General features: G+C 42.1%; 1 protein-coding gene across 7 annotated transcripts in view; it reads right to left on the bottom strand.

Annotated features, from left to right (window-relative positions):
- Positions 1-23,987, bottom strand: part of LOC144823287 (dipeptidyl peptidase 4-like) — an 867,366-nt gene that overhangs the window by 2,813 nt on the left and 840,566 nt on the right. The gene's annotated exons all lie outside the window — the stretch shown is intronic.

The raw sequence follows: 23,987 nt of genomic DNA, 5'->3' as shown, positions 1-23,987 counted from the left end.
AAGTTCCTTTGTCTGTAGTCTTCATTACCAAAGGTCACAGGGACCTAATTGGAAGAAGGATGTGCAAGTATACCCCCCACTACAATCATAGTTTTTCATCAATAGACATTACTTTGTAGGCACTACCTTTGTTGGTTAGTTATGGTTAGCATGGCTGCATTTTTTGTGAGTTATGAATAAATTAATGAAATAATAAAATTATTGATGTATTGCAACAGCTTCCGAAAGTAGTGCATCCTGCACCTTACAGCTTTAGGAAGCTGGGAAGTCCAGTTATACAAATAACCAGAGCTAGTATTCAAAGAGAGCTCATTCTAAAGCTTAGGGGTGCAATGACAATTAAAAAAGGAATACACACATTTATTCTAGGGAACACAATAATTTGTCCATTGTCAGACCAGAAGGTATGAGACTGGCAATAAAGAATAATGTCTGCAGATACTTTTCCTGAAAAGCCTTGTGCTAAATACATAAAGCTTTAACATTGCATGAATGATTCTTAATTGTAAGCCAGTGAAATTACTGAGGATGGCCTGCAAAAGAAGACCCACCAAAGACTGTGTGTGTTATTCTATATTAACTGCAGCCTATTGAGAAGTGTTGCAGGAATGCCAAGATGCAAGTTCCAGTACTTGCATGCTTTTCTGGATATGGTTTTCCATTGAACACACCTCTCCACACCCACACAATGGGAAAAGCAGATAACAATCAATCAAAGCTTCAATTAGATCCCAAGTGGGGTATCAAAATGGTGACACAGGACAGGATAACAACAGGAACTATTGAACTGATATCTGACCTGGAAAATAAAGATGATATTAATAAATCTCTGCTGGAAGCGATGCAGGAGAGTGTACTGTCCACAGCCAACAAACTGGACATATGTACCTCCTGTATGAACTCTATTACATGTAAATTTAAAAACATGATGACCAATTGTTGGAGGCAGAACAAAGACTCTTAGCTGCAGAGGTCAGCCTCATGACAAAAGGAGAGAGAATCCTCAATATGGAAAATGTTTTGCATGTGATTGTCTCCAAGAATGAAGACTTAGAAGCTAGGTCCAGATGAAACAACATTTAGATCCAGGTTATCCTGGTGACAGGAGATACAGGGTGATGGAAGATTAGGTCCAGAAGCTCCTCCTTGAGGTTTTTGTGGTAGAAGCTTTCTCATAACTAGTGGTTATGAAAAGGGCTCATCTACCACTAATTGCCTGCCCCTCTAGACACACCTGTACCTCCCATCATTGCCCTTTTATTAAACCTCTAGTATAGGGACATGGTACTGAGCTTGGTTAGTGAAAAATGAAAGCTATCCTATGAGGGCAATGACATCTCATTACACCCGAACTTTACCATTGCCTTACAGGAAGCCAGAAGAAAATTTGTGCTAATCATGCAATAACCCCTCAAAACCAAAATACAATATGCCATGCTTGACCCTATCCGGCTAAATATTACCCATGAAGGGAAACAGCACATATTTCAAATACTCCAGAAAGCTAAAGAATTCTTGAAAAAAGTCTTGGTGGGCTTGTCAGGTGGGGTGGCAGCGCAGTGCGAGACAACTTCCTGATGTATCAAATAACTCTGATTAAAACATCAACCTAGTACTGTACTAATGGGCTCTATGAACCCTCCAAAAAGCTTGAGTCGCTATCAACAAACATATATAATCATATAGAGTCTTGATGTTACTGACAGTTCCTGCCATTTTCTGCTTGCACAGTTTTATATTCCATGCAATATGGCTACTTGATTATGATGCACTTCAATGACTCATTTGACACCTTCGATCTATGTTCGAGGGGAATTCTGTTGAATCTTCTGGCGAACCCCAGAGTTTTATCCTAAACACTAGTGACCTACAATGCCAAAGTTGTTAAATGTCTGCCCAGTTGATAAGAAAGAATGGTTATGGTTTATCTTAGAATAGCTCCAGGGTTTGTTCTGAGGGTTTTGTGGCTATCAGTTTGGAGACATTAGTTGTGAAAGATACAGACTCGATATATACCATACAAACCACTAGGCTCAACACATCATACACCCCAAGATAGTTACTACATGAGCCTAGCACACCTGTTGATTCACAGATCTTTTGCTTTATGCTAGGCTCCCACTCCAACACAATGGTAACATAGTCAAGATAGTGGCATGCCTGGCCAGGAATGTTAGTTGTCTCAGCAATCCCAGGATAAAGCATCAGGTACTATAATTTCTAGACAGACACCCTGTTAATATTGCCCTATCACAAGAGACACACCTCAAACCCTGCCTACAACCTGTCTATGCCAAAACATGGGCCTTGCATTGCATCACATCTTCATACTCCTTATACTCCTGCACCATTTCCATTCTGGTAAAAAGTGTCACGGGCTCAAGCATAGATGAATGTGGGTGATGAGCAATGCTCTGGGGCAGGCTGGGACTGACACAGATTATGATTGTCAATTGCTATTGTCCTAACATAGACAATTTTGGAATATGTGACACCAAATGGGGAAGTTTCTTTCCACAATCCCCTGCTCACTGCTGTGACTGATTTCATTTTCATCCTACAGGAGCACTTGGACAGATCCAGGATCACTCCAGGTGGGGCCTCTCTGGCCTCCTAATCACATCTACATGTGATAATCTGTAAGCATAGGATTTTGGATGCCTGGACACGGTTCCAACCCTTGCAAAAAGAGGGTGCTTTTTATTCTGTAATCCATAACACCTGGTCTAGGCTTGATTTTTGGCTTGGCACACAGGATGTGGGGTTGTGGGTGACTTGCATGAGACACTTGACCCAAACTTTCGCTGACCACTCCCTGGTATTGTTGAGCCTGCAACGTCTGGGTTTGGCAGGGAACAAAGAGCACGAGAGACTGAATGCTGAAGGACTCCTGGATAAGGTCTTTTTTCTGAAGAACTGTGTGCCAAATACTTCCAGAGCAACCATGACTTGTTGAGCAGTGTGGGCATAGTATGGGAAACATTTAAGGTTACAGTATTGTCAAAGTTTATGGAATCCCAAAATCTCTTCACACACGCCTGACTTGTATGAGCTTAAGACATTGGAAATGTCCCAGAACCCCAACAATCATGAACAAGTACAACTATATATCAAAGACAAGATTGAGGGTAAACATTAGAACTATTGATCTAGTCTTAATGCTGCTGATTATTCTCTGGAAATATACTAGACTCAGAGAAGGACATATTTATAATGCATTTGTAGACCTCAGAGCAGCATTTGACTTAATCCCCAGGGGGTTGCTTTGGGCATCCTTAAAGGAATTCAGGATCCCAGATGTCCTCCTTGCCCAGATTATTAGCCTCCACCAGAGAAAGTATTCCCAAGTTTGCTGGGGACTTGGAATTTAAACGACTGATCGAGGAGTGAGGCAAGGGTGCATCCTGGCTTTACCGTCTCTTCCCTGTATGTCAAAAATATAGTGGAGGCTCTTTTACAAGGGAACATAGATGCACCAAAATTAGACAGGGCCAGGGTGCCCGCACTCTTATTCACTGATGACAACTTTTTAATCTACCCGACTCAGATGGGCCTTCAGCAGTTTTTGGTTCATGTTAATGCTTTTTGTTCATATAAAGACCTTGATCTGAAAAACTAAATTAATGATAGACTACACAAAACATTTAAGCACGCTTTGTCCCTGGCTATTGGAAACTTGGATGTGGCTTAAGATTTGAGCATTTGGGCATAATCCTTGATAGTAGATTATCATGGTCTCCACATATTCAGAAAAGAAGGTTTGTGATCCAACATCAAGCCTCAGCCATCTATAGGATGTTTCTGGGAACAGCTTTGAGAGCCTTACTCTGGCACTTGAATTATATAAACTAAAGACCCATTCTTCTGCCTTTTAGGGGGCTGAAATTTGGGGATATGCCTACTCTTAATTCTCTTACTACAAGCAAAAACAAGTTTGTTTGCTCATTACTCTATCTGCCCATGAGCACTCCCTTAATACCGATGTTTAAGATGTCCACCGAAAAAGAGTGGAGAGACAGCTAGATTAATGTCCTTCCTAGATCGGATGAGGCTTTAGATCAATGAGGAGTCGAGGCCATATCGGACGGCATTTGAGAAATTATTTGCCTTTGAAAAATTCTCACCTTCCTGTGGCTCAAACATGCCAACTATTGGTTTGAAAGATTGGACCTTGGACCCTTCTGGTCGGAACCTGCCTTGCTTGTGGCTACTTCTAAGCTTCAGCTATTGGGAATATATTCAAACCAATTCTTTTTTACTAAGGACCGTCCCTCTTATGAAACCTTTTTTGATCTCCCACTGCAACAATTGACCAAATCTCAATACCTGAAATTCCTCTATGACCGACTGACTTGAATTAGGGTCACTGTCCATTTGTCTGCATGTACTATGTATTCTCTGTCAGCAAATTAAACTATACATCATGTACTATTTTCTGTCCAGCATATCCAAAGCCTAGAGGGAAATGGATACGTCCACAGTGCAAGCATTATGGCTTTCAGAGGTATTTGGAGGCGTTGAAAATCTTGAAGGGTTGCTCATCCACTTATACTGTTTGGCTGTAAGCAAGTTCTTATTCATGGTAGGGCTTATAAAGGAAGCTAATGGCCTTAAATTGTAGACCAGAAGAAATTGGTTGCATGCAGTCGTTGCTATTTTGCATATGTACGTGTTTTTACTTCTTGCTGTGTTATGAACATTGTTTCTATTCTTTTTAAAGTGATTTTATGATGCACTGAAATAGGCTTGAAGAGATTTTAACTGGCCATAATAATTCTGAGAAACTGTATATTAATGATTGTTTTATTGACTATATTTTATGGAATCAATATTCCCCCAAAAACTTTTACTACAGAGCAAATATATTGCCAAGTATAATGGAATCCTGATATCTCTTCACACACATCTGACTTGCATGAGCTCAAGATATTGGAAATATCCCTAAACCCCACCAATCATGACCAGGTAAAACTACAAATCAAAAAAGTTTACTAAGGGGTTTACAATGTCGGTCCGAAAGCCTCCGACCGATAGTCGGAAGCTTTCCGACCGATGCAGTCGGTTTGTGGTTCGACTAACAGATTACGATGTTATTAGTCGAAACGTAAACCGACCGGTCATTCTGACTTGGTTCCGACCGGCTCTTGGAGTCTTCCAGCCGGTTGGAACCGCACTAGAATCCTCGATGGACGGCTTTCTCCTGTGAGGATTATGATGTCGGTTTCCCACAGCCTTTCCATGCGGGCCTTTCTGACACGGAAAGGCTGTCGGAAAGTGACTGTGGGAGCCCCTAGTAGGGCCCTCATGCCTCTGCTGTCTATGGTTGGTGGTCTAGGGGGTACCTAGAGTACCTCCTGTAAAACCGTGCACTGTGTGGCTGGCACCATGGGGTGCCTGCCACAGGGTGCAGGGTTTTATACACACACCCATTTCTCGGCCGAGACACAAGCTCCCATAAGGAAAAGTGAGTATGTGACAGAATATTGTTTAGTCGCATCGTAATCAGGCGGTCGGACTGGAGGCCGGTCGGTGCCGAGTCCAAGAAGATGTTGGTGAAGGCAACTCCGACCGACATTGTAATAAGCCTGAAGGTGTTCTTAGTTGGAAGAAAGGGTGTGCAGGTCAAAAAAAGAATGTTCTTGGGCAGATGGGGAAGAAGAATGCCCAAGAATGTCCTTAGTGCCATGATCAGGCACCCCATGGCAGGAAAAGATCTCACTCAGATTGAGGATGGGATAGGCACATGTTGCCAGGATGCCTCTTGGATTCCATGAGTCTTTCACACATTCTTCTCTAAGTTATATTCCTCCACAGGGTCACTCCCTGGCACTTTGTTGGCACAGCCATTGACTGGATATCTGATTCCCAGAGTGAACTTCTAGTACAGCTGTTCACTCTAGATTAAATTAAAGAAGTGATAAGTGGGTTTCCTATATGCAAGACCACTGTCGTATTTGGGCTACACCCTGAATTTAACAAAAGCTACTCAGATATCCTAGAACCCCACCTTCTGGCTTTGTTTGAGGAGACCTGAAAGCTGTGCATATTACCCCCCACTAAACATGAAGCTGTGCTTGCAACACTGCTGAAACCGGGAAGATTGTCACAGCATTGTGAATCATATTGTGTGCTGTTCTTTCTCAACTGAGAGGCCAAAATTCTAGTCAAATTATTCTCTAATCACTTAAATCTATTTCTACCAGTCCTGATGACATTATATCAGCCTAGATTCATCCTGGGCTGCTTAATGGCGCACAACCTGCACCTCCTTTTTGCCCTCATGCAGCACCTGAATCCGGACCTTGATGCAGTCTCTGTATTCCTAAATGCTTCAAAGGCATTGTATTCCCTGGAATGGGAATATCTCTTCACCATTCTTTCTAGAATGGGCCAGCCATGCACCTCCATAGATTGGATTAGACGTCTCTACTCTGCGCCCACTGCAAGAGTAAGTAAAAATGACCCCCTATTGCAACCCAACAGAACTACGCAGAGGCACGAGGTAGGGATGCCTCCTGTCGTCTATACTATTTGAACTCACTCTTTAACCTCTAGTGACTAAACTCCATCAACTCTATTCAGACTATGCTATTAGATACGTTAGCAAGCATATTCTCTTATTGTTATATGCCAATGATATGACTTTGTATCTTAGGGATTCTGTGGAGTACCTTGATGAGATGATCCGGGAAAACCTTAGATTTGGGGCCATGTCTGGGACAACCTTCTACTAGAATAAATCACAAATCTTCCCCATTGTGGAGAGTAGAGGGTGATCGAATTTACCCTGGACTTCCCGCTAAAACGGTGCAATGTGTTCGTTAAGTACCTTAACATCAGGATAAATTGCAACATGGATACTGCTATAAAGGAAAGCTACGGCCAGACCATACTCAAAATGACTGAGCAGGTTACCCTGTGGATGTCTCGACCTTTATCACTGGCTGAATGGATGGGGCTCATAAATTGGTGCCACTCCCTAAACTACTTTATATGTTTGTTAACATCCCTCAGCAGCTCATCAAATCCCGATCCACACACAGTTTTTCAGACTAACCTTGGCTTGCTAACAGCCCAGGATTAAGTGGAAAACTCTGATACTGCCGTTCCACCATGGGGGTTCTCGAAGCACCAAATCTGGAGCTCTGTTATCTCTGTGCCCAAGACCATTTTGCACATTATTGGGCTCTACCACACATTGCAATGGAAATGGAAACGACCCACAGAGCTTCAATGACAGCTCTGACTGGTGCCCCAACTCCCCCCCCTACTTGCCTATTGTAGCAGCAGAGATATGCACCTGTAGGGCTGGTGTAAGATCAGCAAATGAACGAGAATGAGGCTCCTCTACTGACCCTCCCCACCACTTTACCAGCACCCACTGAAGCCAGTAATGCATGAATGCAATTTCTAGACTGACTAATCTGGGATTAACTAAATGGGTTAGCCTATACGAAATAAACAAAGTATATCTTTCAACGCCTTCACTGGGAGTACACCATGGATTGTGCTAGATCTGGTTGGTCAGGACATGTTTACATTTATCATGGTCATGCAACAGCATTCATTCTTATTGGTGGAGATCATCACCCCCCTATCCGATACAATTATATATAATCTGCCTTTTGATCAAAGAGTTGAAATACTAGGGCAGCTGTGGGAGACCCCATCCTCTCATAAACGACATAAAGATCTAGTGCTGGTGCTAGCAAAATGGCTGATTGCTGATGTTGGGGCAAAGAGAGATCTCCAACAGTGGGTTCACTCCTTGGTATACTGTAATGAGCATACTGAAATCCATACGGAACACATGCTGCCTACATCCTCACCCACAGACATCTGGAGCCCCCTCAGGAACTTCCTACTGTCTACTGCTGCATAAGACTGCAGGGAGATGAGTATCTCACTTGGGTAATTCAACCAGTAAATCAGTACATGGTGATGAGCTATTAAGGTAAAGGCAGGCACACTCTCACTTACATTTCATCGAAAATAGCCATAAAATCCAGTATATAACATCATTGTATTTGTGGGCATGCCTAGCAGATGTAACTGTACCTAGCATTGTGAAATGATATTGAATATCCGACGTTCTCAAAGTTTCATCCGTGGCAAATATTTATAAAATGACAATATTTCGGCAATATGTCACTCTTACTTCTCTGCAATGTTTCCTTTTGTTATAATAAAAGATACAACATCTTTTTCACTGGACAGAAATTTAAACTGAGTGGGAGCACCATTATATCGAGCTGATTCAGTCTTGGGGGGAGATGTAGAAAAACCGCTAGTATTTGTCTGAATGTTGTTCTCAGAAAACACTGAATGTTGGTCACATAATGTTTCTGAAAAGGTGACAGTAGTATTAAGATGAGCCAGACTAGAGAGATTTTTGTCTTGTCAATGAAAAAAATGATGCATTTTGTTCCCAAGAAGATGCCTAAATAGTTGTATTCTACTATTTTGCAATCGTCTCTAATAAACACTTGAAGACTCACTGATAGAATATTCCTTTTTTCACCTGCTCATCATTCCTATTCCAGACTAGACTATATTTTTCTCAAAAATGGTGGCATTGTGATTATACCCCTTCTTATCTAGCAAATTGGAAAAGAACATTCGGTTTTTATTAAGGGTAGGTAATTGACGGATAACACATCTATTATTTATTAGCTAGCTGCAGAGCAGCTGAGTAATAAAGCAGGGTAGTTCTGACTTAGAAAAATGAAGCAAAGCCCAAGGTATGTGAAGGAGAGAGGCACAGAAAACATAACTATTATTATTTCCCTGTGTTGAGCCAATACAAAGTTAATATATTGACATATATTTCACCTAGAGTGTGAATACAGTAAAGCACCACAGGCTTACAGTAAAACATGACAGATGCACACTTTAGTCAAAACGAGCTGGGTAATGTTGTTTTCAGGCCCCATAATAATATGGCTTAACAAGCCAAACCAATTTACATAAGGTCCCATCCGCAAAGAATACTTGAATGCAAATACGGGGCTAACATGAACAGTAGTCCCTCTCACTTTGGCCACACTCAAGTGTACTGATGTGTTCTCATATATACAGCACAAAGCCTCTTCCTCAAGCCAAGAAGCATGCACCTCATTTTAGAAAGCAGGTTCTAACAGAGCTCGGCTCCAAGCTTACAGTGAGAGAGACTCAGTTGTACTAACTCAAGATAAAAGTAAAAAATAAAAATAAAACGTATGGGATTCAAACGAGTCAGAAACCAATCTCCCACAAAATACCGTGGGGCAAATTTACAAGCCCCTTGCACAACTAGTGCCTCATGTTGCATGATGCACCAGCGGCGCAACCTGCTGAGTGATATTTACAAGCTCACGTAAAGCCACCCTGCGTGTCTTTGCTTGTGCTTGCTAATATCGCCACTTGTCACGCAACACTTTGCGTGTTAGGGGCATGACATGGATGTTGCTGTGGGTGTTCCCACACAACACCTATGTCCACTGATGCATTTCTAGATTTACGAGGAATCGTAAATCGGGAAATGCATCACAATGCTACGCTACCCTAGGGGTGGCGTAGCGAGGTGCATCGAGGAACATTTTTTCATTCCTCCTCGGTTTTTTTTCCTCTTTAAATGTTTGCTGCATTCTACAGCACACATTGGATGAGGAAATCACCTCAATTGATTGCTTTTGTGCAAAAACAATCTCCTCATGACGCAGGAATCCTTACACCATGGTGGAAGGGTGCAAGGTTGCATTTTTGTTAGACAGTTTATTTTTGTAGGTAAGTATGGTAAGAACATCTTACTTTATGTTAAAAAAATTACTGAAATAAACAAAGCTTGAGGTGACCCTATATTTAGGTTTTGAAAAAAGATAAAAACTAACATTTAATAACCAATTAAACTGAAAATCATCAGCTATAGTTGACTGCGCTAACTATAACTTGCTCCGCAGCAGTGCACTGCTTATAGTCTGACACTGCCTTATAGGGAAGTGTAACAATGATTGTATGCTGTCATCAATGATGTTATCATTGCTGTCATTTGAGATGTCATCAGTGATGTCAATTAACATGTCATGAGGATTGTAATATGTGAGCTCTTAGGCAATGCATGTCCTGGTCTCAAGTTATAGTGAGCTCAGTAAACTGTCACTGGTGAATTTCCGTTATTTATTTAGTTTTTAAATGTAGTTTTTATGTTATTTTAGAACATAATTATATTACTTTATCATGTATTTTTTCACTGAATATGTATACATATATACAAGTATATACATATATTGCTTCACTCCAGGTGTCGCCCTGCACAGATGCACTCAAAAGCAGCAGAATCCCGCAAGTTGTAGCAGTGTTAATTTATTTCAGAAGAACCGGCCATTTCATGTCCGAAAAAGATAATTGCCCTACGCGTTTCAGAGCTTCTTTGATCCTTGTTCAGGGGCGCATGTGATTTGGCAGTCAAAAGTGAGAGCGCAAGTTTACATTTATTGCCCTGTGGTGGGCCCGCCCACCGATAAAGCTAATAGTTCTCACAGCTTTCTGGGACTTGCAGTGCTCACATTCAATTACAACCTTTGGTGGTTGCTACCAGTGTCACAACTCTTTTCTGCTCAAATGAATGCTCTCCAGTGAGCCTCCGAATCTAAAACAATGGTTCAATTTCATTTAGACACTGTCTCTCTGCCACAACCGTCCAGACAGTCTGTTTGAGACAGACCACACTTCCCTTTCTCTTCCTTGGCAGTGCAATCCTCGTGGCCGGGACCGGCTGTATTACATCACTTCACTCCAGGTCTCCCCCTGCAAGGATGCACTCAGAGGCAGCAGAATCCCGCAAGTTGTAGCAGTATTAATTTATTTTATAAGAACCGGCCATTTCTTGTCTGAAAAAGATAATTGCCCTACGCATTTCAGAGCGTCTTTGCTCCTTGTTCACGGGCACATGTGATTTGGCAGTCAAAAGTGAGAGTGCAAGTTTACATTTATCGCCCTCTGGTGGGCCCGCCCTCCAATAAAGCTAATAGTTTTCACAGCTTTCTGAGACTTGCAGTGCTCAGATTCAATCAAAACCTTTGGTGGTTGCTGCCAATGTCACAACTCTTTTCTCCTAAAATGAATGCTCTCCAGTGAGCCTCCGAACCTAAAACACCGGTTAAATTTCATTTAGACACTGTCTCTCTGCCATAACTGTCTAGACAGTCTGTTTGAGGCAGATCACACTTCCCTTTCTTTTCCGTGGCGGTGCAATCCTCACGTCCGGGACCGGCCATATTACATCACTTCATTCCAGGTGTCCCCCTGCAAGGATGCACTCAGAGGCAGCAGAATCCCGCAAGTTGTAGCAGTGTTCATTTATTTCAGAAGAACCGGCCATTTCCTGTCCGAAAAAAGATAATTGCCCTACGCGTTTCAGAGCTTCTTTGCTCCTTCTTCACGGGCGCATGTGATTTGGCAGTCAAAGTTAGAGTAAAAGTTTACATTTATCGCCCTCTGGTGGGCCCGCCCTCCGATAAACCTAATAGTTCTCACACCTTTCTGGGACTTGCAGTGCTCACATTCAATTAAAACCTTCGGTGGTTGCTGCCAATATCACAACTCTTTTCTGCTAAAATGAATGCTCTCCTGTGAGCCTCCGAACCTAAAACAGTTCAGTTTCATTTAGACACTGCCTCTCTGCCATAACCGTCCAGACAGTCTGTTCGAGGCAGAACACACTGTTAAAAAGACCAATGCTTCAAGTCTTTTTAAGCGCAGATTTATTCAGTACAACCATCGACAAGTTCTGCTCTTCAACTGAATATATTCCAGCTGGAATGCTACATCACAATCTGTGATGTCATGCACTCCATATTCTACGAGCAAGCAAGCTAGTTACAACACCCCTCCCTAACAGAGTGATTTAACAAAATAGGTAACAACAATATAACAACATGAGCTCAACAAAGCTAAAAAAAATTGTTAAGTGAACTAAATAGAACAAGAAAATACATCAATACAAGACATAATCTTTGAATGTCTCCAGCATATGTCTGTGCCGCCTGGCCAAATGTCCAGTGTTCATGTTCTTACTTGGAGGAACAAAATACTGGGTAACAGTGGAACTGTCACCAAACCCTGTAAACTTTGTCAATCTGGACATGCTCCAGGTATATCCAGTGTCCAAAGTCACAATTTTTTTTATTGCAGTAATAATGACCACAGAAATTAGAGGAACCCTTGTGACCATGCATAGGCCACTTCACCAATACACGATCACCCAAATTCCATTTTCTCACTTTGACTGCCATCCTGACATCATACCGTTGTTTATACTTTTGCTGATATTTAGCAAGCTTACCCCTCCTCCTCAACTCATCAGTCACACCATCATCACTATTCCCTACAGGAAGCCAAACTGGGTTGAGTTTAGAATTCGCCACTCTACCCCTCAAAGCTTCAAAAGGAGATTTCTGCATAATAGCATTAGGAACAGTGTGATGTGCCAACTAAGTTTCCCTCAACACACTACTGAAAGAAATCTTTGATTCTAATGCTCTCTGAGCACAGCTCTTTACAACTCTTTTCATACTTTCTGTGAGACCATTGGCCTGGGGAGAATACAGAGCCGTCTTTTGGTGAACAATTCCAAGATCCTTAAGAAAAACATCCATCCCATGAGAGGTAAATTGTACCCCATTGTCCCTGACTAAATAATTCGGAATTCCTTCTGAAACAAATGCATTGTTTAAGAACTCAATCACAGACCTTGAGTTGATAACACCCATGCACTTCGAGACCACCCATTTTGAAGTGTAATCAACCAAAAGGACAACAAATCTCTCATGAGAAGGCATCAGCTCAAAAGGGCCAGGTATATCCAAACCAAGTTTAGTCCAAACCGCATCAGGAACCTCCACAGGTGAAAGGGGAGTGGTGCATGATTTATCATTGACAGCACACAAGTGACAATCACTAACTGCAGACTCTACCATCTACCATCCATCCATGCCGGGCCACCAGTACTTTTCCCTGACTCGTGCTTTCGTAAGGCTTCTTCCGAAATGCCCCTCATGAGCTAAGTTGACAACCTTATCTCTTAATTCACTGGGTGGAACTATTCTGTCACCCCTCATTAGATTGTCTTGACAAAAGGTAAGATCATTCCTCACTGTCCAGTACAGTTTCAGATCAAAATCAAGATCTTCATAAACAGGCCAACCTCTGGAGATGACCGTTTTGAGTGATGAAAACACTTTGTCATTCTTGACACACACTGACCATTCCTCCTTAGACAAAGAAGGTTCCATCACCCAACTCACACTTTCAATATCTTCTCGTTTTTGTTCAGCCTCAACGGGCAGTCGTGAAAAACAATCTGCAGGTTTATTGTTCCGACCTGGAATGTACTGCACGGAAAAATTAAATTCCTGCAAACCTTCAATCCATCTCTTTAGTCTTGTGGTCACTGTGATGACATGAAATAAAGTGCGTACCAGGGGATGATGATCATACTTCACTACAAACGGAATCCCCCACAAATACAATTTTAAATTAAGTACTGCCCAAAATACTCCCAATGCTTCCCTCTCAATGCAAGAGTAATTTACTTCAGCTTCTCTAAGAGCCCTGGAGGCGAAAGCCATAGCTATTTCTTTTCCATTCACCACCTGAGAAAGAACAGCTCCAAGTCATCTAAGGCTGGCGTCAGTCGTCAGGATAGTCGTTAACTTCGAGTCAAAGTGACCTAAAGTTGGCATCTTTCCAATTTCCAACTTAATAGTATTAAAAGCCTCCTCACATTCAGTCGACCATGCAAACCGCGCACCCTTCCTCAACAGAACTCTAATGGGTATAACAACACTTGCAAAACCTTTGACGAATTTAGGGTAGAACTCAGCCATACCCAAGAAGGATCTGACTTGCTCCTTGTCTTCCGGTGCAGGAGCTTTGACAATACTCTCCGCAAGCTCCTTCTTTGGTTGTATACCATTCCCCGAGATCACATGGCCAAGATAAGTAACAGATTCTAGACCAATTCCACACTTTTCTCTCTTGACAGTGAGTCCACTCTCCCCCAATTTATTCAACACAGATCTCAACACAACCTCATGCTCATTCTCATCCTTACCATAGACCAAAATGTCATCCTGAAAAAACATTACGTTTTGTAGACTTCCAAGAATCATCTTCATCACTCTCTGAAAGCAGGCCGCCGCTGAGGCTTACCCGAAAGGCATCCTCAGGAACCAATATGCTCCCAGAGGAGTACTTACAGGAGCAATGTAAGAAGGCAAAAGTGTAACATTTTCCAATCCCACAACCTCATCCCAAATTTTGTTACCTATTAAGGTGAATGGAGATCCAGAGTCTGCCATGCGTTTAAACACATTACTATCCACACCAATGTTACAAAAAGGCATACTGATCTGTTCAGAGTCAATCTTGCCATCACTTTCAGATATATTAGACACCACTACAGTGCGGATAACATCTGAAACATCTTCACTCACATCCTTTCTCTTGCACGACTTACAAACACGAGCATAATGCCCCTTGATCCCACAATTATTGCATATACTGTCTCTGGCATAACAGTTGGGAAAGTTAGAGGAATGAGAGAAACTACACACATCTATAACATCATATCATTTAATAATCTTTAATCTTGTTATGATCAGATGAGCGTCGCTGACAAGCATCACGTTCATTAGATGGTGGAACATCTCTGCTGGTTGGAGAGTGAGATTGAGAGTTCTTTAGTGCAACCTTGTTCTTAACATTCGCAGAAACTTTAGCAACACCATCAGGAAACTCCTCATTATTGTCACTATCACCCAACGTACGTACACTATCTTGAATTTTTTGGGATTTTCATTAGGGGTTTGATTACCAATCTCCCAATTTCTTCCTATTTCCTTAACCCAAGAGGAAGTATTTTCCATGCCTTCCACAATGGCAACTGCTTCAGATAACTTGGGATTCTTAGATAAGAGCTTTTCCTGAACTCTTGAACTGTTTGTACATCTTACAAGTTGATCCCTCACCAGGGAATCAGATAGTTCTCCAAACTCACTAGTACCTTCCAATGTCTTGAGAGAGGCAACATAAGTTCCTACACGTTCAGCAGGACCTTGTACTCGTTAAAAAATCTGTGCCGCTCGAGAACAACATTAATTCTGGGACCAAAATAACGTTCTAACATAGTCATAGACATCTCATATACGTCCGCAGGCTCTCCATCACCACTGCCTACTGGTATAAGGTCCATACTATCATAGGTGTTCCTGCCCTTTACACCCAAATTATGTAGCAAAATTTCTTAAAGGCCGAAAATGTTTCTCCCCCAATAGCTACTTTGTAGGAATCAAACAAATTCCTCCACCTCTTCCAAGGGAGGATTGGGGTCTTCCTCTTCAGAAAGGAATGGTGGAGGTTGTGACATACTAGTAGATGTAGCCATTGTTAGTTGAATGTCCAATGTATAAAACCGAGAAAAATGATGTTCTTATATTTTGTTCATGGTTTAATAAAGTCTCTTTCAGATAAAAATGATGTAAAAATGATGGTGGTATTATAAAAAAATGAAAGGAAATCCACACCTTATAGTTGGTAGTTATGCCGCGTTTGAAACAATTTGTTGGTTTAATCAGTCGGTTTAGTTGAAGAGATCGTCGTTCGTTTTTCACTGCCGAAGTGAAGCTTCTAAAACTAAAAAGAGCTTCTAAACTTAACAAAGATGGCCGCCACGTTGTTATTACGTTGTACGCTGTGTTACCTGACATGCGTCCAAGTGTCAGGGTCAGCGCAAAGAAGACAGAATGCTCACCTCGAGACAACACACGCGCAGTGAATTCAAAAGAAAACTTGTCGCGTGAGAGTGCGAGCGGTACGGGAGCATTAACTGTTCTCAATGGCCAAATCTAGTAAGTCAAAGTTATGAAAATACATATATTGTTCGTTTCATTTCTTCCGCCGATTCCAAAGTGTTAACAGTTTTCTTCCTGAAACTGTTTCTTGGTGATAAATTGCTATTTGTTCAGCTGTAGTCCAAATATTGTCCGAATACCGAATGTGGGTTCACAGGGGAGTCGGTGGTTATGTGTGCTTGTCCCCAATCAAGCTTTCCCTCATCGCCAGTGATAAAAAAAAAAATGCTTCAAGTCTTTTTAAGCGCAGATTTATTCAGTACAACCACCGACAAGTTCTGCTCTTCAACTGAATATATTCCAGCTGGAATGCTACACCACAATCTTTGATGTCATGCACTACATATTCTACGAGCAAGCAAGCTAGTTACAACACACACTTCCCTTTCTTTTCCGTGGCCGTGCAATCCTCCCGGCCGGGACCAGCCGTTTTACATCACATCACTCCAGGTGCCCCCCTGCAAGGATGCATTCAGAGGCAGCAGAATCCCGCAAGGTGTAGCAGTATTCATTTATTTCAGAAGAACCGGACATTTCTTGTGTATATATATACATGAATTGTCAAAGTGGCAGCCTGAGGGTCTTATTAGCAAAGAGGAATTTAAATTCCTATATAAAGAACACCCTACTCTACCAACTTTTTACTTAATTCCCATGGTGCATAAAGGTCTAGACCCATTGCTAGGAAGACCCATCATTTCGGCAATAAACAGTACATTTGAATGCACATCCAAATATGTTGACTATTTCCTACAAGAACATGTACCAGCGTTGCCCACATTTTTACAAGATTCCAGAGACTTTCTATCCAAATTACACAATGTACAGTGGGCCAGCGACTATCTATTTTTAACTTTGGACATAGTCTCGTTATACACCTGCATCAGGCATGACGATGGGCTCCGTGCCGTTGACTTTTATCTCAAACACCGGGACATAGACTTGTACCAACACAACAAAATGTTATTAGGAATGATACGATGGTGTCTTTTCAATAATATGTTCATGTTTTTTGGCAAGGTGTATAAACAGAAACACGATGTGGCAATGGGGGCATGCTTCTCCCCCAGCTATGCATGTTTACAAGTAGGCTGGTGGGAGGAGCATGCCCTCAGAAAACAGCACAAGGCACTTTTTGAACAGCACGTCGTACATATGTGGAGATATATAGATGATGTTTTTATAATTTGGAGAGGAAATGAGGCTGAGGCAAAGGCTTTTGTGAATGTCATCAACTCGAATGACCTTAACCTTAAATTTACATCCCAAATTGATTCTATGTCAACTACCTTTTCAGACATCAAGGTAGAAATTGAAGATAACAGTATTCAAACTAGTCTATATAGGAAGCCTACTGCTGGCAACACATTGTTGCATGCCACTAGCTTCCACCCTCATCATACGATATCCAGTCTGCCCTACGGAGAATTTTTGAGAAACCGCAGGGCATGTAATACTGATGCTGCTTTGACAGCGGCACAAACAGCAACTAAAAATATACTGCTAGAACGGGGCTATAATCCACGTAAATTGGACATAGCTATGAAAAAAGCAAACCAAAAAGATCGGTCCAAATTGATTAAGGTCACATCTCAGTCTTTGGACGCAATGGATGGTCCAACTGACCCTAGCCCCAGTAAGAATTCTGATTCTGTGAATTCATGTAGATTCATCACTACTTATAGTAGGCAGTCTTCTTCTATCCAACAGATTATAAACAAGCAGTGGCCGATAGTATTGACTGATGCTGTTCTGAATAGAGTTTTACCGGGTAAACCCAATTTCACCTATCGCAAGGCAAAACTAGCCCAGAATTATACAACAAAAGTAATTGGCTGTCGCCAAAGAAGGTTTTTTTTAAATGTAGTACATGCAGGGCATGTAAGTTTGGTATTAATACCAAATCCTATGTAAATGCTTTTTCAGATGTTCCAATTAAGATAAGGGGACACTATACTTGTAGAACTGAGTATGCCATTTATGTTTTAAAATTGCATTTGCGGGTTACAGTACATAGGAAGTACAAAACTTCAGGTGCATGCACGCATTCTACAGCACTTGAGGGCAACAGTCAATGCAGATCCCATATACTCAGTTGCCCGACATGTCAGGGCAGAACACAACAACAATCTGAATGTTTTGCAATACTTTGTGATTGACAGTGTCCCACAGAATAAGAGCAACAGGGAAAAGTCCCTCAGACAGTTAGAAACAAAATACATAATTGAAATGGATTCTAAGAGTCCAAGAGGTCTTAACATCTGTGAGGATCTACATCATTACCTATAGGGCATTTGTTGAATAGCGATCTTCATAATTTGGGTTCCCCTTCACCATCCAGATAGTGTGTATATAAATTAATTTTGGTCTTTTTAGTCTCTGAGGTTTTCACATTTTTTAATCATGAAAGTTATTAAGCTTTGATGTTGGTTTTAGTCATTTTCTATTGATGGTTTTTTACATCGGCCATGTGGTCAGTTTATATGCATTTTATCATGAATTTATTAGACTAGTCCTATGAATTGTTGGTTTTATGTTGGTTTTATGGTATTTATTGGCTCCCTGGCACTGATGGAATGCTGTCTTGGAGATGACTGAAACTGAATTTAAATTCATTAAGACTACGCTTGGCCTTCTGTTGATTATTGATTTTTGATTTTTGATTTCTGATTGCGATTTCTATCAAATTGATGTGTTGCTTATTCCCATAGTTTAATCTCTTGAGTGTGTTTATATTACCCAGTTCTTATGAAATTTAGATCTTATTTAGGATTAATTTTGGAGCAACCATTAAGTTATCTTCAGGAACTGTTTCCTTTTCAGGTCTGACTCTCATCCCAACCATTCAACCCATTTGAATTTGTACCCGGCTGGGTCAAATCAATAAGGTTTTTGACTGACATGATAACGGTTTGGGGTTGAAGATTCAATGATCTTTATATGTACAGATCATTAGTACTGTTATTTCGTTATGCACTTTAGCACTAGCACTTTTGGAGACCATGGTTCGGATAGGGATATGTTGTGCCTAGGAATAAGGATGCCATTATGTAAACAATATAGTATCATATTTTCTGAGAACACACATATATTGAAATCATGTATTATGCAGTTATTAACAAATGTGGCCATTAATGTGGTTTGTTCTTGGAATTATTTTCTACTATTCTTTCAATTGTTTTATACTATTTTGCTATATTGCAGTTTGTATATATCGATTCACAGCAAGACTAAAAAATGGTTTTGAATTGTTATTGTGAAAGCGTCTTTGCAAAGATACAAATCTTTTTGTAATTTGACATAATGGCAGCATTGTTAACTCAGTTTTAAATCCCTGGTTACAAAAATGCGTTTATAAATTGCATTGGGTCGTTACCATTTTCCAAGTCGAATGAAATGTGGAGCACATAAGTATGTTTTCCATGTCTGTAGGATGAACCATGTGACCTCTTAACACAGGATTGGTTAATGGTGTTTTAAATATGTTGGGTCACCATGCACTTTTTTCCAGTGAGCAAGGCGACTGTGTTCGCCGAACCGCGTCTGGTTTCAGCACTTGCAGTTCACTTGTAAAATCTAAAAATAAATACCTGCTTCGAGAAGAAGAATACAAGCGTCCGTTTCTCTGTTGTTTGCCATATGCAATTCAGGAGATCTTGACTCGATATATATATATATATATGAACAAACAATCCTGCTCCCAAAGAAGAAGGCACGTACTCGAGAGCTGCAGAAATATGGCACCTTTATTATTCTGAGTCTCCCTCGACCCCGGGCTTAAAGACACGCGTTTCGGCTTCACAGAAGCCTTTGTCAATATATATTTGTATATATATATATATATATATATATGTGATCAAGGTACGTTGAGTACCGAAACGCGTAATGGCCGACAGCACAACAGCTAAATAAACAGAAATTCTTGGCACCAACCTGGGTCTGTGCTCCACGTTTTTTCTGGGAAAGAAAGCGCAAGCAACCAGCTCGTGGGAGTGGAGTGGTGTGGATATATATATATATATATATATATATATATATATATATATATATTATTCATAAAGGTTGCCCAGAGATGGAGCCGCACTCCGTGTTCAGGTAGGTAACAACCTTTATTCAAAGAACAAACTGCTTCCCATTCCGTGATTGTCCCTGGCCTTACGCGTTTCAGAGAAGACATTCCCTTTCCTCAGAGGCCGAAATTCGAGCAGCTCCATTACGTGCACCTGCGGAAGCGGAAGAGTGAATAAATTAAGTGGCACACCGGAGGCTAATAATTACCACTCAAGCAACATGCAGAGAACAGTGCAGGTGCACGTAATGGAGCTGCTCGAATTTCGGCCTCTGAGGAAAGGGAATGTCTTCTCTGAAACGCGTAAGGCCAGGGACAATCACGGAATGGGAAGCAGTTTGTTCTTTGAATAAAGGTTGTTACCTACCTGAACACGGAGTGCGGCTCCATCTCTGGGCAACCTTTATGAATAATATATATATATATATATATATATATATATATATTACGAAAGGACGTTTTAATATATGTCTTTTCTCTAAAAATGAAAATTCTCCAAAATGGAATGTTTATAGTATCATGCATTCAAGCTGGTATTTCCTATTTTGTGGCATATGTATTTATTTAATTGTTGAAAAAACATTCTTATACATGTATTTAAACTTGAAAGTATCTCCTCTATGTCGACTGCAATATGTGATGCACTTGCACTTTAAAATCTGGGCTTGTCAGAATGCACAGTCATGTGATCAAGGCCGCCGGGATGGCCAAAACGCGTCGTGACATGTGAATGGAAATAAAATAACGCTGACACAACAGTTGCTCCACTCTTTGTGATTCCGCTTTCTAAAGCGGTGTTTTTCTGCGAGGTATTGCGGATATATATATATATAAATATATTCATTCAAGAAAAGGTTGCCCCATTGGAATTGGCCACAAGGTAAGTTAAGAATAGTTCCATACTTTATTCAAGGCAGCCACATCTAGGCAAACGCAGGAAAACAAATCTTCAGATTCACTCAGCCAGACCGGTTTCGGGTGTTCGCCCTTTCTCTATGGCGTTCTGTGTGTCAAAAGGCGTTTTTTCCATCACGCACTGTTCATTTCAAATAAGTCTGCCTCAGTGGGCGTGGCCGTGCTCACGGCCTTCTGGACTTTGTAGTGCCTCAATATCTTTTTTGCAGTGAGTCCGTCTTGGCACACAGACAGTAATTGCACAATAAATCCCAAGACGGACTCACTGCAACAAAGATATTGAGGCACTACAAAGTCCAGAAGGCCGTGAGCACGGCCACGCCCACTGAGGCAGACTTATTTGAAATGAACAGTGCGTGATGGAAAAAACGCCTTTTGACACACAGAACGCCATAGAGAAAGGGCGAACACCCGAAACCGGTCTGGCTGAGTGAATCTGAAGATTTGTTTTCCTGCGTTTGCCTAGATGTGGCTGCCTTGAATAAAGTATGGAACTATTCTTAACTTACCTTGTGGCCGATTCCAATGGGGCAACCTTTTCTTGAATGAATATTTGCGGCCTTGCCCGGTCGCGGAAGAAGCCCGCCGCGCAAGCGGACCTGTAATGGCATGACACTGGTGCCGTTACTCATGGGAGGTTCGTTTTCCACAAGGCAGCTGATAAAGACGTTGGGCGACTCAGCAGGATACAGAATCTAACCCACTTGGGATTTATTGTGCAATTACTGTCTGTGTGCCAAGACGGACTCACTGCAAAAAAGATATTGAGGCACTACCAAGTCCAGAAGGCCGTGAGCACGGCCACGCCCACTGAGGCAGACTTATTTGAAATGAACAGTGCGTGATGGAAAAAACGCCTTTTGACACACAGAACGCCATAGAGAAAGGGCGAACACCCGAAACCGGTCTGGCTGAGTGAATCTGAAGATTTGTTTTCCTGCGTTTGCCTAGATGTGGCTGCCTTGAATAAAGTATGGAACTATTCTTAACTTACCTTGTGGCCGATTCCAATGGGGCAACCTTTTCTTGAATGAATATTTGCGGCCTTGCCCGGTCGCGGAAGAAGCCCGCCGCGCAAGCGGACCTGTAATGGCATGACACTGGTGCCGTTACTCATGGGAGGTTCGTTTTCCACAAGGCAGCTGATAAAGACGTTGGGCGACTCAGCAGGATACAGAATCTAACCCACTTGGGATTTATTGTGCAATTACTGTCTGTGTGCCAAGACGGACTCACTGCAAAAAAGATATTGAGGCACTACAAAGTCCAGAAGGCCGTGAGCACGGCCACGCCCACTGAGGCAGACTTATTTGAAATGAACAGTGCGTGATGGAAAAAACGCCTTTTGACACACAGAACGCCATAGAGAAAGGGCGAACACCCGAAACCGGTCTGGCTGAGTGAATCTGAAGATTTGTTTTCCTGCGTTTGCCTAGATGTGGCTGCCTTGAATAAAGTATGGAACTATTCTTAACTTACCTTGTGGCCGATTCCAATGGGGCAACCTTTTCTTGAATGAATATTTGCGGCCTTGCCCGGTCGCGGAAGAAGCCCGCCGCGCAAGCGGACCTGTAATGGCATGACACTGGTGCCGTTACTCATGGGAGGTTCGTTTTCCACAAGGCAGCTGATAAAGACGTTGGGCGACTCAGCAGGATACAGAATCTAACCCACTTGGGATTTATTGTGCAATTACTGTCTGTGTGCCAAGACGGACTCACTGCAAAAAAGATATTGAGGCACTACAAAGTCCAGAAGGCCGTGAGCACGGCCACGCCCACTGAGGCAGACTTATTTGAAATGAACAGTGCGTGATGGAAAAAACGCCTTTTGACACACAGAACGCCATAGAGAAAGGGCGAACACCCGAAACCGGTCTGGCTGAGTGAATCTGAAGATTTGTTTTCCTGCGTTTGCCTAGATGTGGCTGCCTTGAATAAAGTATGGAACTATTCTTAACTTACCTTGTGGCCGATTCCAATGGGGCAACCTTTTCTTGAATGAATATTTGCGGCCTTGCCCGGTCGCGGAAGAAGCCCGCCGCGCAAGCGGACCTGTAATGGCATGACACTGGTGCCGTTACTCATGGGAGGTTCGTTTTCCACAAGGCAGCTGATAAAGACGTTGGGCGACTCAGCAGGATACAGAATCTAACCCACTTGGGATTTATTGTGCAATTACTGTCTGTGTGCCAAGACGGACTCACTGCAAAAAAGATATTGAGGCACTACAAAGTCCAGAAGGCCGTGAGCACGGCCACGCCCACTGAGGCAGACTTATTTGAAATGAACAGTGCGTGATGGAAAAAACGCCTTTTGACACACAGAACGCCATAGAGAAAGGGCGAACACCCGAAACCGGTCTGGCTGAGTGAATCTGAAGATTTGTTTTCCTGCGTTTGCCTAGATGTGGCTGCCTTGAATAAAGTATGGAACTATTCTTAACTTACCTTGTGGCCGATTCCAATGGGGCAACCTTTTCTTGAATGAATATTTGCGGCCTTGCCCGGTCGCGGAAGAAGCCCGCCGCGCAAGCGGACCTGTAATGGCATGACACTGGTGCCGTTACTCATGGGAGGTTCGTTTTCCACAAGGCAGCTGATAAAGACGTTGGGCGACTCAGCAGGATACAGAATCTAACCCACTTGGGATTTATTGTGCAATTACTGTCTGTGTGCCAAGACGGACTCACTGCAAAAAAGATATTGAGGCACTACAAAGTCCAGAAGGCCGTGAGCACGGCCACGCCCACTGAGGCAGACTTATTTGAAATGAACAGTGCGTGATGGAAAAAACGCCTTTTGACACACAGAACGCCATAGAGAAAGGGCGAACACCCGAAACCGGTCTGGCTGAGTGAATCTGAAGATTTGTTTTCCTGCGTTTGCCTAGATGTGGCTGCCTTGAATAAAGTATGGAACTATTCTTAACTTACCTTGTGGCCGATTCCAATGGGGCAACCTTTTCTTGAATGAATATTTGCGGCCTTGCCCGGTCGCGGAAGAAGCCCGCCGCGCAAGCGGACCTGTAATGGCATGACACTGGTGCCGTTACTCATGGGAGGTTCGTTTTCCACAAGGCAGCTGATAAAGACGTTGGGCGACTCAGCAGGAT

The sequence above is a fragment of the Lissotriton helveticus genome, chromosome 3_1, assembly GCF_964261635.1.
Source record: "Lissotriton helveticus chromosome 3_1, aLisHel1.1, whole genome shotgun sequence".
Classification (NCBI taxonomy): Eukaryota; Metazoa; Chordata; class Amphibia; order Caudata; family Salamandridae; genus Lissotriton; species Lissotriton helveticus.
The sequence above is the reverse complement of the archived record's forward strand: the minus strand, read 5'-3'. Positions and strand labels throughout refer to the sequence as shown.